Here is a 24592-nt window from a genome sequence, read left to right as displayed (position 1 = left end):
GCATACTACCATGATTGTGTGAATGGCATGGCTACAGATATGAAACCTGCTTGCTGTAGTGTGCACCCCAGGGGGTATGCTTACTAACACTATTAATGTCTGTGCTGCATGCCATCTGCTGTATCACAGGCAAGCTGCATGCCGTCTGTCAAATCACATGCATGCTGTGTGTATGTGTGTGTGTGTGTGTGTGTGTGTGTGTGTGTGTGTGTGTGTGTGTGTGTGTGTGTGTGTGTCTGTGTGTGTCTGTGTGTCTGTGTGTGTGTCTATTGTAATTTAGAGTCTTTCTTTACATTCACAGGTGATGTAGGTGCGTTACCCTCCTGCGGTCCATCTGATGTTAGTGTCCCCACAGATACTAGCAGTGATGAACATATGCATGAGGTACAGGCAGGGTTGTCAGGGGCTGAATCTGTGCCAATGGTTGCCATCCCAGCTATGTCCCCCTCTTCCCCGCACACAGTTCTGCTGCCAACACATACCACATCACCAGTGGCCATAGAGGAAGCACAGTCAGCATTTGTTAGTGTTGAACAGGAACTTGTGGTGGCTACAGAAGGTGTGTCTCCACACCATGGTGTCAATGTAATGTATGCAGATGTGCCACACAGGCATGTGGCTGGTGCTGCTTGTAGGAGGACCTCTGGCAGACACGCACCTGCAGGACAGAGAGCAGCAGCTGGTATCACCAGATGCATGTTCCAAACTGCAATGGCGGCACAGGCACGTGCTGAACGGCAGAACAGAGAAGGGCAGAGGCTGCAGAGGGCTGCTATCTGTACCCTAAATTACAACATCCAGGCATTGGCAAATGCTCAAAAGCAGATTGCTGATGGTCTGGACAGGCAATTGGGTGACATGGTTGAAATCCTTGACCCCAATCCGTGAGCGTGAGCTGTCTGTGCTGGAACATCTGGTAGCAGTGAGGCATAGGCCACGTGGACGTAGGCCAGCTACACCACCTAGTGCAGGTCGACGTGAGCATGCCACTTCACATGCCCGCTCCCATAGTGCAGGTAGCAGTAGTAGTGCAGCTGCTGCTGCGCTGTCCACACCAGGACACAGCAGGCCATGTGGACATGGCCCTGGACGTTCCCAGCGGGGACACGGTTCCAGTGGACATGTGTCGTCAGACAGTAGCCAGTCTGTACCTCCGCCTGGTAGTGCCCGTGTAACCCCTGGCAGGCACAGATCACGTGGCCATGGCCGGACACAGTGAGCTGTACAACCTGGTCTGTACAATCTGGAGCTGTCAATAATATGCCCGTGTAGGCCTCACTAAAGGCAGAACTGTGTGCACACATACACGCACACAGCAAGCACATCTGTAGGGCACCACGACACTCACATGCATACTGAACAGGCATGTCCAATCATATCACCGGCCCTTACCCACACACATGATGTCACCCATTGGTGCAGCTTATGCCCCTGGCAAACATTTTCACCCTGTGCATATGATGAAGCCTGTGCCGCATCCCTGTCATCCACACCATCAGTGCAGGGACATGCTCAAATGGTCTGATGCACAGGGTGAACAGAATAGTGAGAAGTGTATACTACATTAGTTGTGTACGACTAGTGAGGGAAGTGTATATTACATTAGTTGTGTAAGAATAGTGAGAGACGTGTATATTACATTAGTTGTGTACTGTTGACATGCACCAGACATACCATGTAGTACAGGTGTAACATGCATTGTTATATGTTCACAATATGTGTCTCGGTAACAACAGTAACAGCATGTTGGTAATGATGCCATGGTTCCCTCCTTATTGTCTACTTGCATGTGCCTACAGGTAGCAGTGTTTGCAGTCTCCCAAGTATAACTGTGGAGTACTCACAGGCACGTATGGCAATCTCAGCATGCTATACATAGCCTCAACCAGACAGCTGGAAAGTCTAACATACCACAGATGTCCACACATATACTGATCCAGCAGCATGTGTGCAGTTTAATAGGCTACAGTGGCAAGACATGACATCCATACCAGATCACAGGTATGTTGACATGGTGCAGGGGTTGTACTCAGTGGTCTGGCCAATGATAACGTTAGAGGCCACTTGATAGCATGAGGCCTCACTGTGTAGCAGTAATACCCTGTCACATTACAGGAGCATGCCCACACCCACAGGGTCAACAACACTATAATGCACACCCCATAGTGTTAAGGTGAGGACACTTGCCTATGTGGTCATCACCCTCACAGTACTGTGCACCCACATGATGCAACACAGAGAAAGGACATGTACAGGTAGCCAGTACGGTTGAGACCGATGGCATCAACAGGGTAGTAGACTGCATCACCATGAGGGGTTAGGGATCCTGTGTGTTCTGTATGGTAGCATACACCTTCACTCCATGCACCAGACAGCCATACATACATACACACACACTGTGGAGACCACAACTGTCATACACATACGGATAGCTGATGTGTGTGATACACACACCACACCTGCCTACGTCATGCTTTCCACACTGCAGTATGTACAGATGTCTACAACAGTGTACAGGGGTGTGTAACAATTGAGATGTATTCTCCACCATATGTGGCATATATGGTCACACATGCAAACACACATGGCAGTACTGTGAATGATACACCTGCTATATGATGATACGTCTGACAGACATGCAGCAGTATTGGCCGCATTATGTGTACCAACGCTATGGCCGGCAATTGTGCTGCTATATGCACATGGGAGGATGTAAGTGTTACAGGTGTCAAGTGATGTACAGTCAGTAACATCCGACTGCTGTGTCGGTTTTATGTCTTCACTGTCAAGTAACAGTAATATAGCGTACTGTTTGCACATGTAATGGTAGGATGGCGTGTGACACACCTGTGAGCCATCCCCGGCAAACATCCATCTACACTGGTGGATCACCACTTTATGTACACACATCCATCCATACCTGATGTACATCCTACCATACTGTCAGTATGTCACCATATACAGGTGTCAATGATGGGGCTGCATTGCAACTGCATGTTGTAGTTAGGCACAGATGAGTTACTTACATCAGCTACTGCACATGCATGGTAGCTGCATGCACACTACAGTTTGTACATGTGTGTTGGTCCTACATGCCTGTCATGTAGCCATGTTTGCATGCATTGCAATTGGTGGACATGTGTGATGACATACATAACACATGGACTGTTGTATGATAGGATGGGTGTCATGGGTAACTAGTGCAGAGGGAATGTGTCCTCGGTCAACATTGCTACGTCATGTACTGTTGGCATTCAACAGCCATGGACCCATCTTCCATTTGCGTGCGTATGATTGTTGTAGCCACTTGTCTGCACGGAGGACAGCAAAAGCTATGCTATGTTCATATGTGTTGTGTGTGTGGTCCATGCACATATCCACTGCAATTACAAGTATGACATATCCAAACATGTGTGTTCATTGGTGTACAGCGACAGTCATCTGTCACAGCTGTGTAAGACCCAGCGCTCCTGGTATGTGTAGAGCAGACCTGGTTATGTACAGCAGTATCATTGCAATGGATAACACATGATGGAACCCTGTCAGTACATGTGTAGTCTGCACAGTTGCTGTACACCTATGTACAGTCCACTGGTCATGAGTCACACGGTGTTGTATTGATGTATGTCTGTGTATTGCTGGTCCAACGAAATGGTGATGTCTGAGGGCTACATTGTAGACTGTGGTGTGTACCTCTGTGATCTGCACCTGAGACATCTGTGATGGCTCCTGAGTGTGTACTGGTCAATACATGTCAGTGGCCTTCATGTACGTGGGGACAGTAATACCATACTGTGCCCTTCCATGTTTAGTATCCGTGTGCATGCAAGACGGCCCTTTGCAGCTGCTAAGTGTGTGAGCATGCCCAGTACACCGTTGTGTAGTTGGACACACAGTACATTCCAAACTGCGCCCTTACATGTCTAGAATCCGTTTGCATGCAAGACAGCCCTTTGCAACTGCTAAGGGTGTGAGCATGCCTAGTACGCCGTTGTGTAGTTAGACACACAGTACATTCCAAACTATGCCCTTACATGTTTAGAATCTGTGTGCATGCAAGACGGCCCTTTGCAACTGCTAAGTGTGTGAGCATGCCCAGTACATCTTTGTAGTTTGACACACAGTACATTCCAAACTGCGCCCTTACGTGTTTAGAATCCGTGTGCATGCAAGACGACCCTATGCAACTGCTAAGTGTGTGAGCATGCCCAGTATGTCGTTGTGTAGTTGGACACACAGTACATTCCAAACTGTGCCCTTACGTGTTTAGAATCCATGTGCATGCAAGACGGCCCTTTGCAACTGCTAAGTGTGTGAGCATGCCCAGTACACCTTTGTGTAGATGGACACACAGTACATTCCAAATGGACGTGTGATACTAAGCCTGTGGGCATGGCCAGTGACACCTTGTGTCGGTGATGTGCCTCTGTGTATGGGCATGGCCATTGACATCCTGTATAGAGATGCTGGACATCCAGGCAAGAGAGGGCCATTTTCAACATCATGATGGATGCCTACATTGAACACACTGGTTGACTGTCTTGCAGGGTGTACTGTCTGTGGTGCATCCCGTATCTATGTAGTGGTGTTGTAGTGCTCCGTAGATATTTAGTTGCCCTGATCACACCACTGCTGTGTGTTTGTCTACATCTACCTTGGGACAGTAATCTGCTTTCAGACTGCTCACGCTCTATACATTCACTAACGGCTTCCTTGCCTTTGTGGATGATGTCACCCACCTAGAAGTATGCCTCTGGGAGTGCTGTGTTCAGTAATCTCGGTAGCGCATTCTGTAAATGCGTAATGCTGTAGTGTGATAAGGTAGTTAGGTGTATGTTTAACTCCCAGCCCTGCCAAGTGTGTGTGTGTGTGTGTGTGTGTGTGTGTGTGTGTGTGTGTGTGTGTGTTTCCAGCTGCCTGGGGACACGGTAGTGCTTTTAGACACCTCACACCACATACATTCCCTATCGGCATCTTTGCCTTTGCAGATGATGTCACCCACCTAGAAGTATGCCTCTGGGAGTGCTGTGTTCAGTAATCTCAGTAGCGCGTTCTGTAAATGCGTAATGCTGTAGTGTGATAAGGTAGTTAGGTGTATGTTCAACTCCCAGTCCTGCCAAGTGTGTGCCTCTGTGTGTGTGTGTGTGTGTGTGTGTGTGTGTGTGTGTGTGTGTGTGTGTGTGTGTGTGTGTTTCCAGCTGCCTGGGGACACAGTAATGCTTTTAGATGCCTCACACCACATACATTCCCTATCAGCATCTTTGCCTTTGCCTTTGCGGATGATGTCACCCACCTAGAAATATGCCTCTGGGAGCATTGTGTTCAGTAATCTCGGTAGTACATTCTGTAAATGCGTAATGCTGTAGTGTGATAAGGTAGTTAGGTCTGTGTTCTAATCCCAATCCTGTCACATGTGTGTGTATGTGTGTGTGTGAGTTTCCCGCTGCATGACAACAGTACATTGCTTTTACACTATTCACTCTCCATAGAATCTGTACGGCATCTTTGCCTTTGATACTGATGCCAGCAAGCTAGACATATGCCTGTGTGAATGCTGTAATCTAGTAATCACGGTAGCACGTTCTGTACATGCGTAATACTGTAGTGTGATAAGGTAGTTAGGTCTGTGTTCTGATCCCAGCCCTGCCAAGTGTGTGTGTTTGTGTGTGTGTGTGTGTGTGTGTGTGTGTGTGTGTGTGTGTGTGTGTGTGTGTGTGTGTGTGTGTGTGTGTGTGTATATCTATATACACACACATATATATATATATATATATATATATGTAATGTAGATAGATATAGATATGTATGTGGATATTAGCACTATTGAATGTGCTGCATTATCTGTACGTGATCACCTTTGATGTATGTAACTCTGCTATGGCTCTGTGATAGTGCACATACTGTGTGCTGTAGTGATCCTGGGTTATAGTTGTGTAGTGACCAGTTATTTTGTTGCTGGGTATTACAAGGAACATTGAAAACAATGATAGTACAGCCCTATTAAATGGTTGTGTGCACATCTCAGCAAAAGTCAGCAGTGGTTATTACTTTGGAGGATGAGTATGGCTCATATAACTATGTATTAACTGACAAAACTATGCAAATCAGGTTAACATTACTGACTCCCGTTTATCCACAGGTTGTGATCCAGATCCCAAGAATGTATGTGTATACATTGACAGGTGCAGGACTGAAATATTGTTGAATGCATGGAGGGGTGTCCATGGCCAATAATGGTGATCTATACAGCTTGGCAGGTACGGTCTGTGACTGTCCCACAACCTCCTGTATATGGCTGACACATGCTGAAACTGTGTACATGCAGACACACACACATGAAACAAACAGCTAGGGCTAACACATACACACACACATTGCATCAACATTGGGCCATGCAAACACTGTTGTCCCTCACACACACACACATACTTACATGTTGATTGGATGGCTCAATGACAGGCTCTGGAAAAGAAACACCATACCCTGTGCATATGATGGCACCTGTGCCACCAACTGTAATGTGTAACAGTGATGCAGGAAAAGACTAACATGGTGCTGATGCACAGGGTGGCTTTATAGCACTGTATTAATGTTAAAATGTTGTTAACACAAAGTGTGATATCCTTCTAGGTGAATGTAAGCAGGCATGATGCATTGCGGCTATGACCATCAATGTAGTATGGTTTACAGCACTGTTAATTCTGAAGATTTATTATCCATCCATGTGCCATTTGACTGACATGTGTAGTATTGGCAGCATGTGTTTCAGAGTGTGCAGTACATGTGTGATGTGTGTAGTACAGATTTATACATGCTTACAAATGCGTACACTGGATTACATGACATTACACGGGCTTCAACATTCTTACACTAGCTTACTCGTTCTTGAGCACGTGCACACGGCTGACACGCACACACACATGCTTACTCAGGCTTACAGGCACGCACAGGTGTGAACACACTGTAAGCAGGTTTGCAAGAAACATCAGTGATATCCATGGCGTACACCATCAGTTTCCTGACTTTACCTAGGATAAATCATAACCCGCCTCTTCCACTGATGAGTAACTGACAGCAAACATGTGACACACTGCTCCGATAGGATTACAGTGTTTTATACATACACACTCATGATGTCACCTAACTTCTACTCTGATAGTCCCCTTAACCTACTCTTACACTGTAGTGGCTTGGCCCATATGGCATGACAAATTGTGATTCACTATCCTCAGCCTCAATTGCATCGGATTGCCTACTAATGCTTGGTTACATCTCTGACAGAGCACTTCCACACATAGCAACCAGTACTCAGTAGCCATGTTGTCTTCAGCTTACTATTCACCTGCATGGCGAACTAACTTTTAACTAAAATTACAATTTCTATGTATATTTTAAATATTTTTCTTGTTTTAAAAGCGCAGCGTGTTTTCGCACCGCTGCGCTATGCTTACACACCGGAGATTGGGGGAGGACAAATAGAGTTTTATTAATTTCCAATGGAAAAATATGCCACTGGCCTTATATTTGGCCATCGGCATGTTTCTTCGACTAAATTCATCCTTTATTTGCAGCTGACATTGCTCTGTTTAGCCACTTGCAGAACGTAACTCGGTTAACATTCGAGTACATTTCTGCACATAACTCTACTCTTGCACGGACAGCTTACTGTTTCATGTATCGCAGATTTACATCATTTGCATAGCTTTCATCTACAAATGGGGTAATTTACATATCCTAACATTGTCCGTGCAACATTCGTTTTAGGGGCTGTCTTACACGCCCCTACAGGATATTGCTGAATAGCTCGGCAGACATCTTGCCTTGCTCTACTCTTACTCTACTCATACACGCAGGCCAAGGCTCCATGACTCCTGGCCTAAGCTTTGCTGTATGCTAATATGTCTATTTGTGGAGTATGCATGGCTGTAGTTATGTTTTGACATGCTACGTCTGACATTTCTACAGAGCAGCTCCCACTTTCATCATTTGTAAAGGTGACAGCCCTATAGGTGCTATATATACAGCTGTGACATTTGATGAGTCAACACATACCTGTGGTCAATACTAAACTGACTGCTTCAGAGCTTTTCATACCTTCAGATTTTTCTTGTAGTAGTATAGTCGATAATACTGTTTCCTATAACATGTATCTGTTTCTGATACAAGATAGATCATTTTATTACACCACTGCACACAAGAAGAAATCACAGGCCAGATGCCATTGCATTCCTTTTGCAGGACACACCCGCCTAGAGTGTTGTGTTCCTCACAAAAGCCAACAGGTGCTAATCAAAACATATTATGCTATCATCTACCTTATGTGTTCGCCGGTATTTGCGCTTTCCGTCAGTGGCAGAACTCACATGTGAGTGTGGGAGACTGAACACTGTATCAGGGACACTGCATAACACTCTGAGGGACACATTTATTTTGTTTCTATTAACCTTCCACATTGATTATCACAGGGCATAAGTATTCATTCACATTTATCGAGGTACCTGCTTTTGACTTATACATGTTTTGTCATTTGTCATCACGTCTTTCTTCACACTTGTCCACCTGATATCACTAGTTCTGTACATTTATTTACGACAGGGTTACCTTCATACCTCTCAACTGTACACATTTTGGGTAAATGTCCCGAACTTAGACTTATAATGTTGTTCCTTTTTTCATAATATTGTGCCTTTCTGGTAAATTAGTGGCAAGTCATTAAGGACTGTGAGGTTAGATAATAATGACAAACATTAGTAGTTTATAACTAATAACCCTCAAAACATTCATATTAATGAATTATCCATTATTCTATCAACGTTCTAACTTTGTCAGAGGAATATTTAAAATAGTCCCTATTTGTACTTATTTTAATATGCCTTTGTCCAGATGTCTTATTCTGAAAGGTTGAGAGGTATGGTTACCATCTTATTCATACGCATGTACGTCCATGATAATCGCTTACATGACACTGATATAAGTCTCTACGTCTTCCCCCAATGGTTTACACGATATCCAGTAGATGGGTCTTCATTTTTGGAAGGTATAGCCGTGTGCTATACCCACATAGGAATATTAATCACTCCCATGGGGCAGACCTAATAAATCTGTGCCAACCAACACCTAGGCATCTAGGCCCATTATTGCATACCCATGATTCCCATACCTGATACCTCTCCACAGTAGTCATAAGACATATTTAATGTGAGTGATAATAAAGTATGAAGACACTTCTAAGCATTATCCACTCTCCTCGTATCGGGACATATGTCATACATTCTGTCAACCCATGTGTTATTACCCTTGCACAAGCTACTGCTGCATGTACAGCTATATTGTAGCTGCAGATGTGACTTTCTTTGCTTCAATCATTACAGGACGGTGCCTGTAGTGGACCAATTTATGGGGTCTTACAAAGGACACCTATATCCATGTTTAAAGAGTAGAACTTGCAGGTTTAGCACACTGGTACTTTCCGGGCAATGGTTTGGAAAGCAGCAGTGTATTTACCTTTCTTGCATGTCTGTATGTCTATCCATAATAGCTATGACGTAACATATTTATGTACATGTGTTATATCTACAAGGACATATGTTTATATGTTTGTTATGTATATATCAATTAATGTATTGTGTGTGTATTGTGTGTGTGTGTGTATATATCTATATATATATATATATATATATATATATATATATATATATATATATATATATGTCTGTACATTCTTTATTTCATATATTTATTTAGTTTAAGTCTGTGGATATATATCTATACACAAATATATATATCCATATATAGATATATAAATAACGTGTAGAAAACAGCATTCATTTGCTATGCTGTGAGTGGATTACACATGCGCAGGTGCACTTGCATATCCTTATTGTGGGTTACATATGTTTACTAAGACTTTGTGCTCACGTTGGCTTTATTAATTGTGATGGTACCAGTAAAATATCTGTAATCCGGTTAACGGACATATGCGAAACACACGTTCACCTTTACATATTTAAATGTCTTTACAGCACAGACGCATTCATTACACTTTAAACTTATATGTGCTGTAGTCGTAGTTGACCCGGGACTGCATTCACGTTGGACGGATGCTGTAACCCCTATACTATTGGTGTTCTGACTCATTTATATGCATACCCATAGTACATAGCTACATTAACATATGCCTCACCGCTTCACTTACAACACAGGCATTCATTCTCCTGCTGGGAAAAATGTGGTACTACATATTACACATTCCCTATTCCCTACTGCTCTGGACCCAAGCTGCATATTTAATCACTCCAAGGATATGCAGAACTCCAAGGCTTATAGTCCTGGCACATACAAGTCTTTGATTGTCAGGGTGTTCATGTGGTGATCTGGGTTTAGGCTTGTCCACCTGGTGAACGGAACTGCCCTGACTGAGTTCAAATGTCAGACAAAGCACATGGACAGACTTTGTCCATTTTATAGATTTTTACCTGTGTTTACAGACACAGGTGTTTCGGCACCTGTCTGCAGCTTTTTATGTTGGCAATACATAATATGGGTGGGGGTGATTACAATACGTAATCCACAGTGAGGGGTGTTTCTATTCACATTTGACTATTTCCTGTATGCATTCATACGAGGATTATTATTCTAGACATGAATTAACTACAGGTATGCAGTAGTACAGTAAACAAATGTGAAGGTTTGTTACTGTAAATATGTGCGGGCCTCTATAATACACTGTTCTTTTCTGGCAAATCAGTAGCTAATCGTTAAAGACTGAAGTCAGAACATAATGACAGACAGTTGAGTTTCAGACTTCATACTCTTCAGGTAATTAATGGCAATGTACAAACTGTTATTCTATCAACTTTCTAAGTTTCTAAGAGCAATCTTTACAAATTGTCCCTACTTTTGGGCCTTTGCCCCACTTTTATTCACGGCTTTTTCCAGATATCTTGCTTTCAGAGGTTGACAGGTATGGTCGGTCACACCTACACACACATTAAGTGTCCCTCACACAGTAGATCAGGGTTATCCTGTTTACGTCAGTGCCTTCATCACCCTTATACCATTTGCCACTATGCGAATGTGTGCAATATATTCTCCTGCTTATTCGTGTCAGGACACGTGAGTCACGGGCAAGTGTTTGATCCTGGGTAGTAGGTTATTCATGACCACTTAGGGCTGGACAGTGTCGTGCACCTCTAATGCACATTCCAACTTCTGTCCAGATATCTACAGGACTGGACTTCGTGTCTTCTGTTCTAATGTTTACACAGGTTACATATCCCATGAGGGATATCCAAAAATTGGACCGATCCACAAGAGGAATACCGAGCATCTTTTTGGAATTACGAAAATGTGATGAGGTCGTGTGCAATCCTGCAACCGCCTAGGGTGACACTACCTATTACATATGCATAGTGGTCACTATGTGTAGCTGTGGCTGCACCAAACCAGTAGGCCAAGTACGGCTGGATTTGGCGGATGTTCAGGTACGGGAGTGGGTTGTGTGATGTGGAGGGGATGCTGGGTAGTCCATTATGTATCCAGGTGTGTTGCATTTGTTATGGCCAGTTCCATCCAGGTGTGTTGCATTTGTTATGGCCAGTTCCATCAGGACCACTCTGTGGGTATGTGCCAGTGACATATCTATACATTTGTATCACACATTTCAATATTCATCTGTTTGTGGGATTGTGTTCTACAGTATGGCCTGTCTGCTTGTATTGCAGCTGTTTATACATGTGTTTGTGTTTCTTTCAGCTTCACCCGCTGCTCCCTCATACACCTCCGGTTCACCTATTTTGCATACGACACAGTATCGTCTTGGAGGATTGTACCATTACCCATTCACCCTACACACACAGATTCCTCACACCCCATACATCACTGCTTTGGTTGTTGGCCCATGACACGGCCAGAGTAACACATGGAATACCCTACATGTGTCTGGTACCTGTATGGTTGTGTGGACTACCCTGCCATGTTTGCTTTCCACATGCTATACCTCACACACATAGCTACACTCCCATACTTAACTTTCATTACATGGTTGGTATACCCGGGTACTACCCGTTTGACTGTGACACACCCTGACAAGTTTGGCTTGTACCGCTGACTTCCGGATTTTGGCAGCCTGTTGTACTCATTGGTAGCATGCCACCTTTTCCTATGTCCAGAATGAAATATATTCCATAGACATATCCAACTGTAGTGGACAACACCTCCCCACAGTCGACGGTAGGGTTGCCACCTTTTCAATTGGCCAAAGTGGGACATTTTTGGTACAAACATCACATTTTAGAGGCCGACACATACCCACGGTCAGTACACAGGATAGAACTTAGAATTCTTGCCTATATAAAAGCTTATTCTTGTAGCAGTTTAGTTGCTTATTCTGTTTCTTATAACATTTATGTAATTTAGATACAGAAAAACTGTTTAATGCAACTATTACATAATGTATAGGGAATAATTTTGTCCTATAATCTCAGGACATTTGCCATTTTTACAGGTTTTTGTCAGGACACAACTGCCCAAAGAGGGACTGTCGCTCACAAAGTGGGACAGGTGGTAATCCTAGTCGACAGTACGGATAACACTGTTCCTTTCAGCCTACATGGGTCCTTATTGTTGTAGCTGTTTATATGCTCGTTCTGTTTCGTTTACATGCTTATTCTATTTCCTATCACATTTGGTATGTAAAATACGGACATACCTTTTGTATGTGACTGTTACATGACTTGTGGGATATGATTCGGACATACGGTCGCTAGATATCTACATTTCTCATGTATTTTGTTATGGACACATCTGCCCAGCTGTGTACCCTCCCTCACATTATGGGTCAGCTGGTGACCCTCACCATTGGGCTGGACATATCTATTGGCAGCTCGCTAACATATGATGCATTTCACTTCCACTTGGTATGGCTATCTACACTGCATTGTACTACGGCCACACGGACCTCCATGTCATTTGTTCATGGGATAGGGACCCGTTATTCCCTACCATGCATTTGTGTTTGCTTCTTCACTTTGTGTTCGCAGGTACTTTCTTGCATGCTTTGCATATGTTTCAGTATCCACGGACACTGACATGATTACTATCTTGCAACATGTTATATGCAAGCATTTTTGGTTGCACATCGACAGCTGCCATTTCCATGCCTCTGTGCAGCACTTCGACATGCCCTATGCACTCGCGCTCCTTTCCTGTGCACGTGGCTGTGTCAGCAGCGCACCTTCATTAATATGCATTTGGCGCTACTGCGCCCTCTTCACACCGCATGGTCGGCGCAAGCCTAACACCGGCCTTGTGCCAAGCTTCATGAATCCCGGGGATGGTCTATTGGAAAGAAAATACATTTCTTAAAATCAGGACAGACTTTACTGTGCCCAAATAATGCATTGTGTATGTTTCTGGTTTTTATGGCTTTCAGGTGTTCTCCAATTCTATCTTTAAGTCTACAAGTAGTTTTACCCACATAGAAAGCATGACAGCTGACACAAGTTGCTACATACACCAGCATAGTTGTGTTACAACTACATATTACTAGGCATGAGAGGGTGTATTCATGTCCCTGTATAACTACATATGGCCCATCATTAATGTAACAACAGTATCTACACATCCCACATTTGTACATAAGTGACTTATGTCATCTCGGTGTGTTCCCTTCCAGTATATTTTTGATATGTTTACCTCTACCACTGCTGTATACCACCTTAGATGACAGCCTAACTTCACTTTAATATTGTCATCAAAACAAATCTGCCATGTCCTATTAATCACTTCCATCAAGTGTGGACTTAAACAATTACATTTCAAAATAAATACGTCAGAACTTTGACAGTTGTCACCCTTACCATCAGAGAAAAAGTATAGTACAGGGCCAAATGGTGAGGCTGTCAAGGTTGGTTATTGAAAATGAAACATTCCTTAAATAAATGTATTTTTGGTGGGTATGTTCCTTGAAAGGGGCTACCCTTTAAAACTATTGTTAAATATAATACATGAAGTTATAGGTAAGGGATCTACCTCTTTTCAACCCATTTTGACATCCGAGGTAAGACTAGAAACAGTTAAGCCAAAAGAAAGTTCTGATGTAATTCGCTGGTTGCTGGGATTTTTTGTTTTTACACCTATTTAGTTATTCATGAGGGTTCTCTCTATAGGCCTTTTTCTGAATCACATTTTGTGGTTAAACATTTAACACTTAGTTTGACACAAAATAATGCCAAGCTTTCTGAATCCCACTCATTGCATTGTGTTAAAGTTCTGCCAAACAAGAGTATAATTTATGTGTTGCTTTTATTTACTCGTAAAGTCTGACTGGACTAGGAACCAATTTTCTGCAGAGGTAGAGTAAGGTAAGCTCCAGAATGTTGGTTCAAAATACAAAAGGCAACGTTAGTACACAAACTGTTTACACCGACCAAAAAAAAGTTAAAAAGTACAAAAAAATATACACATCATAAAGTGGGATGTTATGTGACTCCTGTCAATACCGTGGCAGGGCTAGCCACCCAGTGGTGTAAACCTTGTCTCTAGATAATTGTCAGTGTAGAAGTGACACCCTCACCCCATGTGCAAAATGGGAAAAAGGGGTTGAGGATGGATGGATGGATGCATGGATGGATATAATATAAATTACATTCAAATCAAAATGTAAGGAAGAAGTTATGCTGCATACCTTAGTCATACAGTAAGTTTTTGAAACATATATTTCATGTTTTTAGGTTAGTTTTGAATGAGGGGATGTTACTCATTGGCTTTATGGATTCTGGAGTGTTATTTCACAGTTTGGATCTCTTAACAGCAAATAGGGCCTCTCCACCAGAATTATAAACTTTTTGGGTTTCTGTTACATCTTTGGATCTGAGGTTCCTTGCTGGGACATACCATTTTAATAGACTGGTGTTGCGGTAGCATTGTCGCCTCACAGTAAGACGTCCTGTTCGATTCTCAGCTAGAGCATCTTTTGTGTGGAGACATGCATGAATGGGCGTACCTTCGTTCAAGGTTGTGCATCAGGGCTGGCAACTCGGCATGTAAAAATCTACTGCCAATCATTAGCAGACCGGAGTTCTGCTGTGGCGACCCCTAATCGGGAAAAGCCAAAAGACACAACAACTAACAGTTGGGGTTTTTGATGGTTGGTAGAGTATCTTCCTAGGCTATGTTTAGTTGATTATAGGATATGAGATTAGGATGTTTTAGCCAATTCAAGTTTCTAATGGCTAAACAGTGATTGGTGCTGTTGGGTAGGTGAGTGGCAAATTTAGCAAGTTTGTTTTAATATGCCTCTAGCTTAGGAAGCTGAGTAATATGCAGACTGGTGAAAACTGGTGAGGCTTACAGTAGGCTGGGCTATAAAAGGGTAGGTGTAGTAGTAACTTAGCTAAACACAGTGAAACAAGTGCTTATTCTTGTAGAGCAGGTCCAGCATTCAGTGTGCTTTATGAGTGACATGGTTAATTTAGTAGACAGATTTTAATCTATCAGTTAAGACATTGAGATGTTTAGTGTATCTGACCTTTCAATATTTCTGTTAATTGATGAGACTATGGTTAGGTTGCTTGTCATGGAGGTCTGCTGATTGTGTGTAAATGCTATTAGTTTAGATTTTTTAGGGGATAGTAGTAGTAACTGATTGTTGTAACCAAGTCTTGGTGGATGTAAAAGATTCTTGAGTGACAGTTGAAGTTAAAATAGAGTTGGGACAGAAAATTAAAGTAGAGTCGGCTACATATTGAATGACAGAGGTATATTTGATTGCTTAATGCGTGTCATTTATAAAGATATTGAATAGTCTTAAGGAACTCCAAATAGAACTGGAAGCATGGCAGAGTAGCTTTTTTGTCATTTCACATACTGATGCCTTTCACTAAGATGACTGGTAGATCAAGACAGTCTATTTGAGCCATGGCTGAGGGCTATAAGTCTGTTCAGTAATAATAACTAAGAAAACGGCAAAGAAACTAATAAAAGTAAAAAACGGGTGCAATAGCAGCCAAAAAACATTTATTTAACAAATATTTTAAAGCACTTTTTCATCAGCATTAATGGCTGACTTCCTCAGAAATAACAGTAAGTGAATTTCAGTGAAGTATTTAAAAATCTTTTTAAATTAGGAACCAATTACTATGTAAAATGCTGAAGAACCTCCCCAATCAATTTAAAGAAATATTTGCAATTCATTTAACATTGTGTATAGGAATGTGTAATACCTAACAATAATTCATAAAGTAAACAATTATTTAAAAATTAATTCTAAAAAACATTAACATCATTAAATGAATTAATATGTAACATTGTAGTACTTGTAAAATTACTTATAAATATATGTTTGTAAAAACTAATTAATAAATAAAATCAACTCTACTATAAAAATAAATAATGAAAGATATTAGTTGTAGTCGATAAAGGGTACATATTACTAAGGCTAGAGTCTATGAAATCATCTCTTAAGACTGTTCAATTTTAATAAACTTGAAATTGAACACGAGTCATTAAGTCCTGGATAGCTATACGCATTTAGTCTAACTTGCCAAATCAACTCAGCTTCTTCCAACTTGAAAGGTCTAGGTCCCCCTCTACTGTCACAACTAACCTGATCTATAACTAAGAACTTAAATGTGTGGTCATTAAATACAGAAGTGTGTTTAGCTAGAGCGTTATCAAGTTTGGACTTTTTCATGGCGTATAGATGCTCATATATTCTATCCCTAAGTCTCCTTTCGGTCTTGCCAATATAGAAGACCAAACGTGATGTACATTTAGCTAAATAGATGACAAAGGTGGAATTACAGGTGTATTTGTATTTTAATTTATAGGAAATACCATTTAGCTCAAAACAAGTTGCTTCTTACACGTATCTACAATAATTACAATTTTGACACTTCGACATACCTGCATTATGAACCACTAGAGATTATAATATCAGAGGTGATCTCTGCCTGACATACAAGGCCATGTCCAACCCAGAATTAATGGACATTCTCCACCTAAAGAAAACCTTATCCCCATGAGCCACACACTCTAGGGATCTCAACCTCACCACAACAATAAATAGGACGTGCTGGAGGGATAGATTCCTGCCCCAGAGACTTCCCATGCTTTGGAACAAGATCCCTATCTACATTAGGCAGAGCTCCTCGCTAACACTCTTCAAAAGAAATCTTGACGAGTGGATGGGAAACAGAAAGTTTATCTCGGGGATCAAGTCAGTGGCCCTGCTGGACAGAGGCACAGGGAACTAATCTAAGGGGGTGGCGAAAGCCAACACATTCTGGCTAGGCTTATAAATACCTTTGGGAAGATAGCCTAGTACCTACCTATGAACCTATGAACAAGCAAATTCATCACCTCTCTCATTCAGGGGGGGGGGGATTCAGTCAATGACTTCAAAGACAAGAGCCACTCTAAAGTGCACTATTCCTCCCTGGAAGAGGTGGCACATGTTATCATGGTTATGTGAATCCTTGGCTTTGCAAGCTGGGCATACATTTGGCCTTTCACTTCCTACCCATTATGTGGGATGACTGGCCTTTGTTGTGTTTTCAGTTTGATGGGAAATTCTTCTTTGATACTGCCATGCAAATGGTGTGTTTTGTGGCTTGTGCTACATTTGAACTTTTCAGCATAGTTCTGCACTGGTGCTGGCAGTGCAGAGCACCCAAGCAGTCAGCAGTCCACTATTTAGATGACTTTTTGATCATGGGTGAAGGTCAGGAGAGGGCTGCTGAAGGGATTGCTATATTTAAGGACGTGTGCTTCCATGGGTGTTTCTTTGGCTGAGGACAAGTCTGAAGGGCTGAGTCAGATTTTGAAATTTCTGGGGTTAGTGGTTGACATTAAAGAAAGGTCATTTAAGCTCCCAGCAGGCAAATTGGAGCAGCTCAGGCTTTCAATTTTGGGATTTCTTGGGAATAAGAAGGCCCATATAGGTCAAATCATGCAGCTCCATGGGCTCTTGAATTTTGAGTGCAGAGCAGTAGCACCAGACAGGACTTTTCTTTGGTCCATCTCTGATTTTCTGAAAAGGAATAAGTCCAAGCATTATTGGGCTCAACTGAGGCAAAGAGTCAAAGATGACCTTTGCCTCTGATTCACACTTTGAACCAGTATAATGGTGTATCTTGGCAGTCACCTTGAGTCTCTTCTCATGAGACTGAACATTTTATGGATGCGACAGGTCACTTTGGTGTGGAAGGTTTCTTTTAAGGTAGACGGTTTGCTGAGAGATGGACAGACACATGATCCAGGAAAGGGGAAGGGATATTACCTTCCTGGAGATTTTTTTCTATATGGGTGGCCACACTTTTGTGGAAGGACAAATTATGTAACAGCAGGATTTCCTTTTATTCAGACAATCTTATTATTATTCATACCCTCAACAAATGATCATCCAAGTACAACCAAGCACAAATGGATGCACTCCATCATGTGGCTGTTGATTTATTGGGCTTGGATATTAATTTAACATTTTCTAGCATTAATGTGCTTGGTTGCAATAATGCTATTGCTGATAGCCTTTCCCATTTCCATTTCACCAAGTTTTGTCATCTGGCTGGGCATGCAGAGTCAAGTGGCACCTCCATCCCCCGGAAAACTGATTATTTGGAGAAGAGTAGCCAGATTGTTGATAGCAAATTCCTGGGCCTGCAGTATGAGAAAGCCCTATTCAACATCAGTTCAGATCTTAAAGGGATTTTATAAATCATTACCTGTATATCATCAAGCTTGGGGCTTGCCTTTGGTACTTAAATCCATGGTATTTAGATGTCCCTTAGGAGACTGTCCTAGGATGCTCTGAGTCCATTTGGCAGCATTAAGCTGGATAGCATGGTTCCTGGGTCTCAAGGATTTCTCCAGTCACTTCATAACAAGCAGGATGAGAAAGTGTTGGGATAATACACGAGGGTCCTTGAAGGACTCTAGGAAGCCTATAGGACAGCACCTACTGCCCTTAATAGTAAAGGGTTTGTTTAGTTTTTCTACTGAGTTTCACAGTTTTGTGCTTATGTCTGCTTAGTTCACTTCCCGTTATGTGGGTGCTTTTTATGCTAGCGAATTATTAAACTCCTTATGCCGGAAGGATGTTGGTTCACAAGGATTTTCTTTTGTTATTGGTGGGGAAATCTAAAATGGACCATGCAGGCAAAGGTCAGCAGGTGTATTTGGGGGGGTCAAGGAATTTGGTCATTTTCTGTGTGCACTGGTTCATGTTATTTCACAAAATCACCCATAAGGACTCATGTATAGGGTTTGCTTTAATTGAGGGGATACAAAGCACTTCAAGTTAGCTCAGGTTAATGCAATTTTATGCAAGACTCTTGAAGAACAAGACATTCATTCTCAAGGGTATTCATCCCATTCTTTTTGTGATAGGGCTCACCTCTGATTTAGTCTTGGAGGGCCATTCAGTCAAATTTATGCAAAAAATGGGAAGGTGGGTATCTGATGCCTTATTGTCATATATTAGGCTTTAACCCCCACCTTTGTTTTTGTTTCAAGTAAAGAGGTTATCTGGATTGTGTATCATTCATTCATCAAGACAGCAGCCATTCAAGCCTTGTCTTACCCAGTCAAGCATGTGGGTTTATTACAGGATAGTCCATCACTTTGGTTTTCAGGCTTGTCATGGTTTCAATTTTGGGAAATTTAGCTTCAACTGCCAACAAGTAGAGAACCACCCAGGGTCTTAGTCATTCACCTCAGAGAAAATGACTTGACTTTCACCCCAAAGAGAATTTTTTTGGCCAGGATCCTTACTAATTTTCACAGGCTCCATTTGTTATACCCATAGGTATTTTTTTTTTTGGTTGGCAATTGTGCCATGAATCCATTGAGAAGGAGCAAGAAGTACTAGAGCAATTGAAATGTCCACGTCTTCAGTGCATCATCGGCATTCAGAAATAAGTGTCTGGTATTGTATTTGTGGTCAGAACTGAAGTGCTGTAGTGATAAATGTATTGCATAAACTGTAGCAGCTTCTTAGCACGCAGTTTGCTGTTGTTTAAAAGGAAAAAAAGACAGGGGATTTTTTTTTCTGTTTCTCAAATTAAAGTTGAGGAGGTCATCAGATCAGGGAATGGTAGAGGTAAAAAGGGTAGCTACCTACACATCTGCCAGTAACGTATGTGTCAAAAATCGCTGACTGAATCCCAGCAGTGATATAGCTGGATTATAAATAAAGTATTAGAAGCTGTATCTGTTTTAGAGATGTTATCACTATGGAACTCTTGTAAAGAGTTATTATTAACAACTGGATGCCATGCAGAGAAAATCAGTAAGAAGTCTTCCATGGTGTTTAAGAAAGTCTTTTAATGAGCCTGTAAACATAATTTTAAAGCACACAGCAACTCAGTAAAATAAATACAGATTCTAAAATGCTTTCACAATTATACTTTGAAATAACAGTTAAGACAATTTAAATACAGAAGGTTAAGTGAGAATATGGCATAGACAGTATGAAGTTGCAAACTAAAAAAAAACTATAAAATACACCTCAGCAGGAGAGAAATGGGCAGTGAAGAAATCAAGAGCCACACATTATTAGATAGACCCTTTTCAAGCTCATCTCAATCCTCAAGGCAACATTAAAAACAACAAATTACTGTATGTAGACAAATCTGGTACAGAAAGCAAAACAGTGTTACAGCCATAGTATGCAAGAGCAGAGAGAGAGAAACAATATCACAGAATTACAATTATTTTATAATTAAAATTCATTTTGAAATACTTGCACAGCACCTTGGTGCAAAAGCACCCTTTTAGCGTTTAAATCAGTAAAAATATTAAAAACAGGCAAATCAAAACAATTTACCAAAATAAGACATAAAAATCCTGGAAAATTTAAATATATAGGTTTAGAAATTCTTCTAGCCAAAGTAACAGATGCAAAACAATTTCTTTTTTTTTAAACAAGTTTATTGTTTTTAACATACAAAATAAATATCATAACAATCTTATACAAGCAATTAAAATGTAAATAGTTATAACATTTGATAAAACAACCAAAATATTTACAGAGACATCCACTACCAATCAAATCAATTGATTAAACTGTAATGTCTTACTAATGAAACTAAGACTTTTTTAACAGGTTTTGTAAAGTATCCCATATAGTATAGTAAGACATTTTTCTAGTAGTTCTTGCCTTTATTGTCATTAGTTCCATATGACACACTTCAGTCATAACATTTTTAAATTCATTAAATGAAGGAGGAGTATCTGAAATCCAATTTCTGGTTATTATTTTTCTAGCCACTGCTAGAATAGACCATAATAAGGGAAGTTTAACTTTTTTAACACTTTTAGGAACAGGAGTGTTAAATAATATAAGTGATTTAGAGACAATGAAATTATCTGTGAAAAGAGCCTGCAAAAAATCATTGATTAACATCCAATATTCCTTCAATTTTATACAGTCATAAAACATATGTGCCCAATCAGCATTTATTTCTACATTACATCTCTTACACAAGTTGTCTTTATTGTTTATTTTATTCATCATTAAAGGTGTATAGAAAGATCTATGTAAAAATTTCCAAGTAAAAAGTCTCCAATTAATGGAAGAAGTAGTTTTATAAGCAGATTCCAATATATATTGTTCATCTTGTTGTTTTGGTGATTCACCATTAATGGAAATGAAATAATTCCAATAAGTATCTGAACTGTAATGAGTTTCTTCTCTAATAATTTTATGTATGTGTGAGAGCTTACCTTTATCAGAAACCCTATGTTGTAAATTTAATATCAAGTAATCAATCTGAATTGGGACAGATTATTTAACTGTTAAAGACATTAAATCAAGTTTATTAATAAGATGTTGTCTAAAAGTCTGAATTTCTAACCAACATGTTTCTCTCAAATCAAATTCTTGCTTTAAGAAGTCTAAATTTTTTACATTATTGTCAGACAGCAACTGATACCAATACTTTAAATCATTCTCTGTGACTAGAAGAATTCTTTCAGAGGTGGATGATAAAAGAATATCTTGTGTATACATTATAGGGAATAGGATAAAATTCCATTCCTTATATTTAGGATGCATAAATATAAAATTACGATATCTAATAATAATATTTAATGGGTAACTAGCTATATATTTTGGTGTAATAGATGAAGTACAAAATTCTTTTAGTAACCATAACATGGGGTTATTTATAATAGTATTTTTATGTATTAATGATATTTTCATGAAGTGAATGCTAATTAGTTCCCAATAATCTTTCCATTTTGCAACATATGACTGATCTATTAACAAAGTAATAACTTTTATAATAGAAGAGATAGTATATAAATTAAAGTCTGGAAATGAAATCCCCCCTTGAGACCAGCTATTAGTATGTTTCTTTAATGCAATCCTAGGTCTATTAGGTGCCCATAAGAAATTTAACATTTGTGAATTCAATTTCTTAATAATTATTTTTGTAGGTGGGAGTATTATTGATTGTATTAAGTATAATATCTTAGGGAATATTATCATTTTAATAATTGTGAGTCTCTCTTCCATGGTAAAAAACATATTGTTCCAGCTGTTGAAAAGATTTTGTATATTATGAAGACAGTTACTATAATTATTATGTATAATAGATTTAATATCTTTAGTTAATATTATACCTAAGTAAGTTATCTGACCTGAGTTGGGTATATATTTGTGAAAATCATTAGTGAGGACATTTTTTCGTGCATATATAGGTAATATTTTAGTTTTTTCTTCATTAAATATCAAACCAGAGATATTTTTAAAATCTGTCATTTTATCAAATAATGACTGCATAGAAGAGTTAGTTCCTGCTGACGTAATTAGAACATCATCTGCAAAAAGTTGAATTTTAGATATCGTATTTTCATCTATATCAAATCCTTCTATATCAGTGCTGTTTCTAATCAAATTAGCCCAAGGCTCCATTATTAAAGTAAATAATAGTGGATAAAGTGGACACCCTTGTTTTGTACCTTTTAATATGGGTATTTTTTGTGAGACATATGTTCCTATCTTAATGTAAGCCAATGCTCCTTTATATAGATGTTCAATTAAATTCACAAATGCATCAGAGAAATTTGTACACTTCAATAAGATAAACAAGTAGTCCCAGCTTACTGAGTCAAATGCTGAACTTATATCAAGACTAATAAGTGTTAAGTCTTTCTTTTTCCTGTTTGCATAATCAATTAGCGTTAAAGTTCTCCTTATATTATCAAAAGTATTTCTATTTATAATAAAGCCTGTCTGATCTATATCTATTATACCTGGAATGATTGTCTTTAATCTGTCAGCAAAAATACTCATAAACATTTTATAGTCAACATTAAGTAATGAAATAGGTCTATATGGAGTGCATCTGGTTGGGTCTTTATTGGGTTTTAAAATTGGTGAAATAAATGTGTATTGCCAGGATGGGGGAGTTGTTAACTCATTTTGAGCTGAAATGAAAACCCTATGTATTAATGAGTAAGTACTTTTAGGAAGAATTTTATAAATCTCTGGTATAATACCATCATTACCTGGTGCTTTGTTTGATTTAAGTTTGTTTATTTGTGTAATAACCTCTGTATATGAAATATTTTTATCTATTAATTTAGTCTGTTGTTTATTAAGTTTTTGTTCATGTTTGTAGTTATAAATTTCTTTATTTTATCTTTAGAATCCATATTAATGTTATTGTGGTTAATTTTATGAAAGTGATTTCTAAATTCATCTAATATTTCTGGTAAACTAGAAACATTCTTCTTTTTCCCTGGAGAGAAAATTTCTTTGATATGATTTTGTTTATTCAGCCTTTTGTTTTATTTTTAAGTCTATGTAAGTATTTGGGACTTATTGAGTAAGACAAAAACTTATATTTCTCTAATGTTATTTTGACTTTATGGCTTAAAATTTCTTTGTATTTCTCATTTAATTTATTTATTTCCTCAATTACTTTTTTGTCCATAATATTTTCTTTATTATTATGTTTATATGAGTCTAATTTGCTTTGAATATCTAGTAATTCCTTGTCCCAAGATTTCCTTTTATTATTATACCATCTGATACTTTGTCCATATAAATATAATTTTAGAGCATCCCAAATGTAAATAACAGAGACATCAGGTGTAGTGTTTAAGTCTAAGAAATGTTGCACCTCTGTAAGTATATAATCTTTATAGTCCTTTAGTTGAGTTAAGTATGCTGGTATTCTTTTGATCTGAACATTATAAGTACTCTTTACCATAAATTCAAAGACAATTGAATTATGATCTGATATAGGACATGAAATGATTTTGGAATTAATTAAGTCTGTTACCATTTGGTTAGAAATAAAGACTCTATCTATTCTTGAATAAGTTTTATATTTGTTAGAAAAAAAAGTGCATGGTAATGATTTAGAATCTATCTGATTATTAATATCATTCAAATGATATAAATTAATAAAATCCTTTAAATGTTTTGCATTAGATGTAATTTCCTTTTTCCTATAGTAGTAGTATCTTTTTCATGTAGGATACAATTAAAATCACCTGCTAAAATAATATCTCCTATAGAAAATGATATAATCTTATTGAGATGGTGTTTCACTGTCTTAATGCCAATTCCTGGTATCCAATA

Source organism: Protopterus annectens, chromosome 4.part0 (genome assembly GCF_019279795.1).
Source record: "Protopterus annectens isolate FY-2018-M chromosome 4.part0, PAN1.0, whole genome shotgun sequence".
Taxonomy (NCBI): domain Eukaryota; kingdom Metazoa; phylum Chordata; order Ceratodontiformes; family Protopteridae; genus Protopterus; species Protopterus annectens.
The sequence above is the reverse complement of the archived record's forward strand: the minus strand, read 5'-3'. Positions refer to the sequence as shown.